General features: G+C 33.0%; 1 long non-coding RNA gene across 1 annotated transcript; it reads right to left on the reverse strand.

Moving 5' to 3' along the window:
• Positions 1-7721: 7721 nt before the first annotated feature.
• LOC121968599 lies at positions 7722-8513 on the reverse strand. The gene is made up of 2 exons (XR_006108231.1): positions 8438-8513; positions 7722-8263 (listed from the first exon to the last, which is right to left on the reverse strand). It is a non-coding gene; the product is annotated as an uncharacterized LOC121968599 (long non-coding RNA).
• Between the last annotated feature and the right edge of the window lie 1192 nt (positions 8514-9705).

Genomic DNA, 9705 nt, shown 5'->3' on the forward strand with positions numbered 1-9705 from the left:
GCGCATCGAGCGAACGCGACGAGCTATTCACCCCCCCCTCTAGCTACTTTTCGTCCTAACAAGGTGAACAGAAGCTTCACGAAGGTGATCTGAGAGGGCAAAGGATTGGAGGTGATCGTGTGCGAGCAAAGGGAGAACATCCAAAGGCTGGAATTTGGCTCGTGAACCTTGAAGCACTTTCCGGTTGCTCCGTGATCGTGCTTCCAACAGTGGCAATCTCTTTGTCGACCGCCGACATCTTCAGTTGCGATATCTTCGGGAGATCTTCGGGAGATCACTGTGAGTAATTATGTTTTGCTTCGCTTTAGTTTTCATGCTTTCTGGGCCAACAGGTATATCCAAGGAGACAAATCGAGAGGATGCCTGCTCGAGGAGAAGGTCAGAATTGGGTTCGGGTGAGCTCAACTCCAAATAACTGAAGCATCACCCAAACAAGCAGAATCCAAAAATGATCAAGTCAGAAGTTGGCCATAATGACTTGAAGACTCGAGGCACCTTAGTTGGCTTAAGGTACCTTGGATGCTAAGTAAAGATGCTACTAGCCGTGGGACTTGAGGTGCCTTCGATGGACTGGAGGCACCTCGAATGAGCTGTAGCTGAGGCGCCTCAAACTGATTTGAGATTCCTCCATTGAACAGTAGTCGTTGGGGAGTTGTTGCGATGAGGATAAACCTCATCTCATTGGAGGTGCCCTGGATGTCATTGGAGGCGCCTCCAATGTTATGTCAACTAGCTGTCACTTCGACCAAAATGCTATATAAATAGCGCCTTAGAGCTAGAAGTTCAATAATACACTTAGAATCAATTTTAGTACTCCATTTATGAGCTTCTAACTATAATAAGGGGATTCTCCACCTCGGACCATTGTCGAAGAAAAGTTTTCTTTTAGTGCTTTCAATTACCTTGGATTAATAACCACATAGGTTGTAACTAAGTAAATTATCGAGGCCCTTCTTTATTTTTATGTTATTTATTTATTTTAAATTAATTGTGTGTTCTTGCTAAGCAAGAAAGAAAGAGAAGGTTCTAACTTATTTTGCAGGTCATCTATTCACCCCTCTTTAGTCAGTCTATCAGATCCAACAAGTGATATCAAAGTCTAGCTGCTTTAGAAGAACTAACCATCAACTGAAGCAATAAGACGATGACCGAATCAAGCATTCGCCTACTGAAGTTTGAGAGGGAGTTTGCACTTTAGAAGCGTCTGATAGAGGTATTCTTCAAAATAGACTTTGATATTCTTCTAACAATTAAATATGATTTTGAAGCACCCCTAAATGAGGATGAAGAAGAAAAAGAAGAGCACAAATGGAACAAGAAGCAACATACTGATTTTGTGGCAAACGGTAAGGTAGAGTTCCATCTGCTAAGTGCTCTACTGTCTCAAGAAGTTAACAGGATCGGTGCCTATGACTCCGCCAAAGAACTCTAGGATAAGTTCCTGGAGATCCATGAAGGAACCTCGGAGGCCAAGCTAGCAAGATGAGACCTACTCTGATATTGACTAACCAACCTCTGGATGGAAAAGGGAGAAAAGGTGGCTCAACTGCACGTACAAATCAAGGAATTGATCACCGAACTTAACAACCTCAGAGAAACAGTAATGAATCGAGATTCACTAATGTATGCTCTAAATACATTTTTGAAAACACCGGAATGGACGTTAAAAGTAGACTCCTACTATATCTTCTAGGACGTCTAGGTAAGTATTTTAGAAAGTTTATTTTCAACTTTAGAACTTTACAAATCTCGATGTGCAGAATTTTAAAAAGAAAATGAGCCAAAACATAATCTAGCACTCAAAGCTAAAAAGCTTGAACCAGATTTAGAGTCATTCCTTGACGAAGATGAAAAAGCTTACATGATAATGATGTTTAATAAATTCTTTAAAACTAACAAACTTAATGAGACATACGCTAAGAAGCTTCTACGAGCATGAGATGTTACAATTGTGATGAAGAAGGGTATATCAAGGATAACTATCCAAAATTAAAAAGCAAAGGGTAAAGAAAGTCCAAGTATAAGAATCTCAAAATGACGTGGAGTGAATCATCATCATCTGAGTCTGACATCTCAACGAAAACATCGATGAAGGGGGAGCATCCACCTACGAATCTAACACGGTGAGGTACGACTCTTACCTTTTAACCAATTATATGATGCTATTAAAATATCGTCTAGAAGTCTATGTAAAAGTAGGACTAAATATATAAATTCAAAGAAAGACTATGTATGCTTATTAGAACAATTTGATAAAATTCAAACTAAAAATACAAAATTAAAAGAGCAAATGGAAAAATCAAAATTAGAAAAAGATTTTGTATGTTCAAATTCATATGCCCCAGAAAATAATTTTTGATATTATAGAAGACTAAGTTGGTATTTGAGAAACTATAGTGGCCAAATTACAAAAATTACAATAAATAATATTTCAAAAAAATATTTAATTAATCCGGTAGACAATAATTTATTGTAGATATCAAAATCTATTCTAACTTATTAAATTAATTTTATGTGCATGTTAGAAATTAGTTTAGTTGAATTATTAAATGCATAGGAAAAATTAATTTTTCGTAAACTTTTGTTTAATTTTGCTACTTAATTGTCATTCTATGATCAACAAAGATGAGCATCCACATCAGTTACCATATTCAAATATTTTATCCTAAATTTTGGATAGATTAACTAAAAATCCTCTGCATCAGTTATCCTATCCATTCCTAAATTTAGATTTGATGAATAGTGATTCTCTAAATTTAGGGAATGAAACCTCTACCCTAAAAATAAAATAATATTTCTTTTTAATCTTTCTCCTTCCACTCATTCTATAAATATAATAATAAAAAATAGAAGAAAGAGAAGAAAATAATAAAAAATTAAGGATGATGGAAATTTTAGGGTATTTGATGTAGTGTATAGTGAAAAGTGATTATCTAAATTTAATAAAGTGGGTCATTACCCTAAATTTTAGATATAGTAATAGAGAAATTGATGTGGATGCTCTTATATATTAGCAGATAAATTTTTAAGATCTTTCAATTATTATATAAATTTTTATGATTTTTTACCAAAAAATAAAATTTTAAAATTAAAAATTTTCAGAGATTATTTTTTGGAAATTTTGAATTTTCCAAAAGTAACTGTTAGATTTTGAATGTTTAGAAAATTTATCAAAATTTTTTGAAGTAAAAATATATTTTTAAGTATTTATTTTGCAAAACTTCCATGTCTATAAAGAAAAACATTTTCTAACTAAAAGAAAAAAATAGTTTTTTCATGAAAATTTTGTTTATGATTAGATTGATTCAATTTAATATTGACAAAAATTTTAAGATTTTTTAAAAATTTAAAATAATTTTAAAATTATTATTAGCCTATCTAAGGTTAAAATCTTAGAAATTATTTTATTTGAAAAATAACTTCAGTAAAAATATATAACCTTAGATCATCTTGAATAACCCTTAGAAAATTCTCTCAAAAATTTCTTCTGCTACTTTTATCTTTTCCTTTTTTTTTGATGTGACTAAATGGGAAGAAATTATAGGGGTATGGTTAAGTTAAGGGGAAGATCGCAAAGTTATAATTTTACTTAATTACAATATTTTATTTATACTTAATTGCAATATTTGATGTTATGATTATTTTTATAAATCATACTTCTTTTTCGTTTTCCCTAATCTTAATTCGGGTTGATACATATCAAAAAGGAGAAGATTGTAAGTACCCTAGGTTAGTTTTGATATGATCAATCGAGTTAAGTTAGACCCTATATATTTAATGCCTTGTGTATGAGTATGCATGAATTTAGGAATACAAAAGTCGAGTAGAAGACGCAGTGAACGAGAAGGATGATATGAGAAGAGAGTTGATAGACTTGATGCATCCGAGAGACGAGGAGTTGTAGAGAGTATACCGATGGAACGAGATGGACACATATGACGTATCCAAGAGATGAGAAGTTGAGAGAAAGCCTGCTCGAGGAGAAAGTCAGAGTTAGATTCAGGTGAGCTCAATTCCGGATGATCGAAGTATTATCCAAGCGAGCGAAGTTTGAAAATAGTCAACTCAAAATTTGACCATGAAGACTTGAAGACCTGAGGTGCTTTAATTGGCTTGAGGCGCCTCAGATGCTCAATGGAGATGCTACTAATCGCGGGACTTGAGGCGCCTCCGATGGATTGGAAGTACCTTGGATGAATAGTAGCCGAGGCGCCTCCACTTGATCTAAGGCGTCTCCATGAATAGTAGCCGTTAAGGAGCCGTTGTAATGCGGATAAATCTCAACTCATTGGAGGCACCTTAGATGTCATTAGAGGCACCTCCAATGCCACGTCAGCAAACGGTTATTTCAATCAAAATGCTATAAATAGCGTCCTAGAGGTAGGAGTTCAATAATACACTTAGAATAAATTTATGTACTTCATTTCTTAGCTTCTAACTATTGTAAGAGGATTCTCCACCTCTGACTATTGTCGTAATAGGAGTTTTCTTTTAGTATTTTCAATTAGTTTGGATTAACTATCACCTAAGTTGTAATCAAGTAAATCATCGAGTCCCTTCCTTATTTTTATGTTATTTATTTGTTTTTAATTAATTATGTATTCTTGCTAAGCAAGAAAGCAAGAGAAAGAAAGCAAGAGAATGTTCTAACTTGTTTTGCAGGTCGTCTATTCACCCTCATCTAGCCGGTCCATCTGATCCAATAACATATGAGTTCGCAATCAGAAGTGAAGTCTATCAACTGATTGATATGGGGAAGGGGTAGTAATCTTTTGAATAGGTTTTATTGAGGTCACGAAAATCGATAGAGACTTTCCTTTTACCTTTTGGTTTAAATATCAATACCACATTAGCAAACTAAGTAAGAAATTGAACCTTCCATATAATGGCCAGCTTCAATTAATTTGATAATCTTCATTTGAATTGTGACCGAACGAGATAACAGATCCAAAAGCACAACACACTAATATTGCTACGTATATAGATACATTATTGTATGTTGACATCAATAGCTACCGTCAAATACTTTTTCTTCTCTGAGTTGCAAGAATATAACTAAATCATAGAGAAGTTGTCGGATCTGGTTAGTCAGGCTCATGATTAGCAGCCGTATGCCTCGCTACCAGAGCACTTTAAAGTGTCAAAAAAACCTCCATCAATCATTACTTCCCGGAGCAATAAAATAGAAGATTGAAAACAATTCATCACACCAACAGCACGTAAGCATTAGGAATTATGAGAATAGTTAAAAGATAAGATATATAGAGATTAAAACATGCACATACAAAACAATCATCGTGTTTGTGGCATGCATTAATCAGTGGAGAATATATATTTGTGTCTCGTGTTGTTCAAAGATAATATGTTGTCTTTCATAATGGAATTATGAGATTATGGATAAAAATAACAAATGTCTTGTCAAAGAAATCTTATTGTAACCATAATTTTAATTTATAATTTTGTAGCAGAACACAATGATGTGTGCCATGAAAAGTAATATATATGAGCACATTAATTAAGTCTAGAGTACATGAATTGGTAGCCATTACTTATTTGTTCTGAGGCCCAATCATAAGTAGCAATGGGTGTTTTTATTAAGCATATAACTAGCAATTAAGAATAGCTTTGAGGGTATGTGGGTCATAGTGAGAGTTCATTTCTGCAGTCAATTCTTTGTCAAGTGATTGATTGCCAACTGCTTTGTTGGTTTCTACTAGCTTTCTCTCCTCGTTTCATTTTTCACTGACAACATTGGAACTCACGACAAACTCTTCCATGTTAATGTATTCGTTTCGTTTGTTGGTTGCTTGAAGAGAGAATATGGTAGTGGTTTGTCCTCAAGTTGCCTATTTACCACTATGGATTTGGAGATCATGAGCACACATAGTGCCAAGAAAGCTAGGCCAAGTGAGTTCTTCATTGATAAATGTAGCTGCGCATATGAGAAAATATCAAAAGTATAAGTTTGATTAGTTGACTATATGCTAGTCTAGTTAATGAACAACATGTATATCTTATCTAATTTTAAGGGAAATTAAAGAAGATATAAGCCAATAGATGAAAAAATTAAGAAGAATTTTGAAAGTTGATTACCTTGTATTCCTTTCCTTTTATTAGGGTTGAGTTGTTTTTCTCAAGGCATGTACTACATGTATATATAAGCAATGACTAGATTATTAAAATAGATAGATAGATAAATAAATAAATAAATAAAATGAACATCATAAATCTAGTGATGCTTTTTCATCGTGCTCATAATGTAACAAATTGTGTATGACATAATCAGTGTGGCATATGACATTGCGCTATGGCATCAACCGCATTAACGAAGTGGAGAATATACATTTATCCCCTGTAGTAGTTGATGTTGTCTTTTGTAATGTACATTAATATCTTTAGTGATATTTGAAATGTACATTAATATAATGTAATTAATGTAAAATTGATTCAACTCTATTAGAATAGAGAAATAACAAATTTCCTTATGGATGAGGCAATGATGCATTTCTTTATTGTTGTAGATGAAGTTGATTATGCCCTTGCCATCATGGATGAAAATTTTAAGGTAGGCTTTCATAGTTTTAGCTAGTTTCATAAGCCAAATTAAAGAACATTAATATACTAATTAGGATATAGTACCTTTTTGTTATAATTTCTTTCTAGGTTTTGCTTTATTAAATTAAGGCATAAGCATGATGCCCCCCTTGCTCTTTTGGAATTATGGAGCATTCATGCAAGGTGAAAATCAAAGTGAAAAGAATCACCAATCACTTCAATAAAACTATTCAATTATATAACCTCATTTATGCAATGCAGTGTCTGAGTTTTCTCCCAAGTAAAATTATACTATTTATAAGTTCATACAATTAAATGGTATTTATTATTCCTAATAGCTTCTATCTACACTTGTCTATAGAATGCAAAGGAATTCACAATACATACACATGTATATGATCTAGATTGTATATATATAGGTTCAACTCTTTCAAGGATATTGTGAACTACATCATAATAGTTTTAGGAACTGGAGTTAAAGTGTAGACTACTGAAAGAGCATGTAAATTAAGCATAATTAGCTGCCTGGTTCAAGAATATATTTTATTTGTAGAAGTTTAGTACATGGCCAAGAGGCTGAGAAAAATTTAACATGCACAGTTTTCTACTAATAGGGGCCATAATTTAATGGTTATATAGACCTTGGGAACGTATTTGATTAATAGTGAAGAACAAAATCTAAAAATGACAATGGATATTTCAATACTGCTACCTTTTAGACTTCTCTTAATTAAACACCATCTGACAAGCACAAGAGAAAAAAAAAGAATTAAGTGCCCCACGATTCTAGAAATCCTATCATAAATCACTCAATGTTAACTAATTAAATTAAATGAATAAATTTGAATACCTATGTGTTTAATGTTCATAAATAGATAGATAAGATATTAATTAAACTATCATTTTCTTAATTCGGAATTCAACTTGTGAATCGAAAATATTTTTATATTATTCAATAGATATTTTTAGCCTATTGATATCATTAGATATTGATTAAGCATGCAACTCTTCCTTAAGATGATATTTTTGGATGGAACTTAATGCAATTTTAAAGTTATTTTGTTGTCTTTAACCTAAATTAATCCATTAGGATCCCCTCTTCCCCTACCCTTAACATAGTGGGTCATAGATGATGGTTAAAAATGAAAAATTAAAGCCAAGCTAGCTAGCCACGAACTTATTTATTTCATTTATAAATATTAGATATTTTAGCATGCACACCAAAGGCCAAGTTATACACGCATCCATTTCATAGTAGTCTAGACATAAGATTTGCTCTACACACACTCGAGCAAATTCATCCACACACATATTCTTACACTATAATAGTAGTTAATACAACTAGCAAGCATAGCTTTGAGGGTGGCATCACATCCATTTAATGCCATTTTTTGCGTAGGTCAATGTGAGTGTTCATTTGTGTGGCCAAATTGTCTGCATCATTGGAACTGTTTTTGTCAATTGATAGATCACCAATTGCTTTGGTTTCTCCTAGCTTTCTCTCCTCGTTTCCTGTTTTACCAACAACATTGGAACTAGAGGCAATTCCGTCAATGTTAATGTATTCATTCCCTTTGTCAGTCGCTTGGAGAGAGAATGGCAGTGGTTTATCCTCAAGTTGCCTACTTACCACTACTGTTTCGGAGATCATGAGCAAACAAAGTGCGAAGAAAGCTAGGACAAGTGAGTTCTTCATTGATAAGTGTAGCTGCACATATAAACAAACATCAATAAAGTATATGCCTTATTCATCTACTATATATGTGTGCTAGTTAAATAAGTAAATATTGAACAACATAGATAGGTCCTATGTAGTACTATGGGCAAATTAAGAAAATATAAACAAATAAATGAAGAAACAAAAACTTTGAAAGTTAATTACCTTGTATGCCTTTCCTCTAGGTAGAGTTGATGTGTTTTCTCAAGGCATGATCTACATGTATATATAAGCAACGACTAGATTAATAAAATAGATAAATAAATAAATAAAATGAACATCACAAATCTAGTGATGTCTTTTCATCGTGCTCATAATGTAACAAATTGTGCATCAGTGCGCTATGGCATTGCGTTATGGCATTAACCGCACTAACGAAGTGGAGAATATATGATATTTATCTCATGTATTTGTTGAAGTTCTATATTTTGTCTTTCATAATGGAAATATGAAATCCTAGTAAGACCTTGATAATTGTTTTCACAAGGAACACTTTTCATCATCATTTTTTTTGGAGTATGCTCATTATATCAACAACTTTTTGTATGCAATATGCCCTTAACTATTGGTGTGGAAAAGAAAATAATGAGTGCATGCCCTTGTTTATGTGCCCTTAACCTTTACTAACAAAATGCACATTTTGAGCAACTTAAATTATTAGAAAGTATGATTAGCACCTCATTAATTTGCTAATAATTCCATCATGCCAATAATGTTCTTCAACACATATTTCAATATTGAAAGAAGAAGGTGTAATTCGATATGTCACTTGGTCATTATCAAAAACTGAGATATGATCCACACTTTAAAGGGACAACCACATCTCCACCCATGTGAACTTATTGGCATTGTTCGATAAAAAAAAATCTACCCGTATTCTTTGATGCATACATTAGATTAATGTGATATAAAAAATTATTCAGTTATTTTACAAATTGGAATGAAATAGTAATCTCCGTCCCGGAGTAACTCTCCTAGCTCAATTTTTTTGAAATGATTAGGGCACTTATGCATTACTTATGGATGGCTTCATTGCAACTATTGGTCTAAATCACAGGGAGGGTTTTTAATTTTCTCTAGAGTCATTTATGAGTCAAAAAGCCAAGTATAGAGCCTTATGAGTACAGTGCTTGTCCTAGCTTTTGCTTTAAGGTTATGATTACTCCATCAAAAGAACAAGCATGGGCATGATGTCAATTCTTACTCTTTTGGAATTATGATGCCTTCCTTGAGGAGTGCAAAGGTGAACAAATTAACTTGCCAAAGAATCTCTAATCATAATTGAACTACAACATAATGCTTTTAGTAAATATTGTTATACGCCAATCTATTCTCTTAGGAGTTGAAGTAAATGTGTGGGCAACTTAACCATGCAAGGATGAGCTAACATCTCATTCAAGAAGATAAATTACTTATTATTTATTAAAGTTTAC

The sequence above is a fragment of the Zingiber officinale genome, chromosome 3B (genome assembly GCF_018446385.1).
Source record: "Zingiber officinale cultivar Zhangliang chromosome 3B, Zo_v1.1, whole genome shotgun sequence".
NCBI classification, from domain to species: Eukaryota; Viridiplantae; Streptophyta; class Magnoliopsida; order Zingiberales; family Zingiberaceae; genus Zingiber; species Zingiber officinale.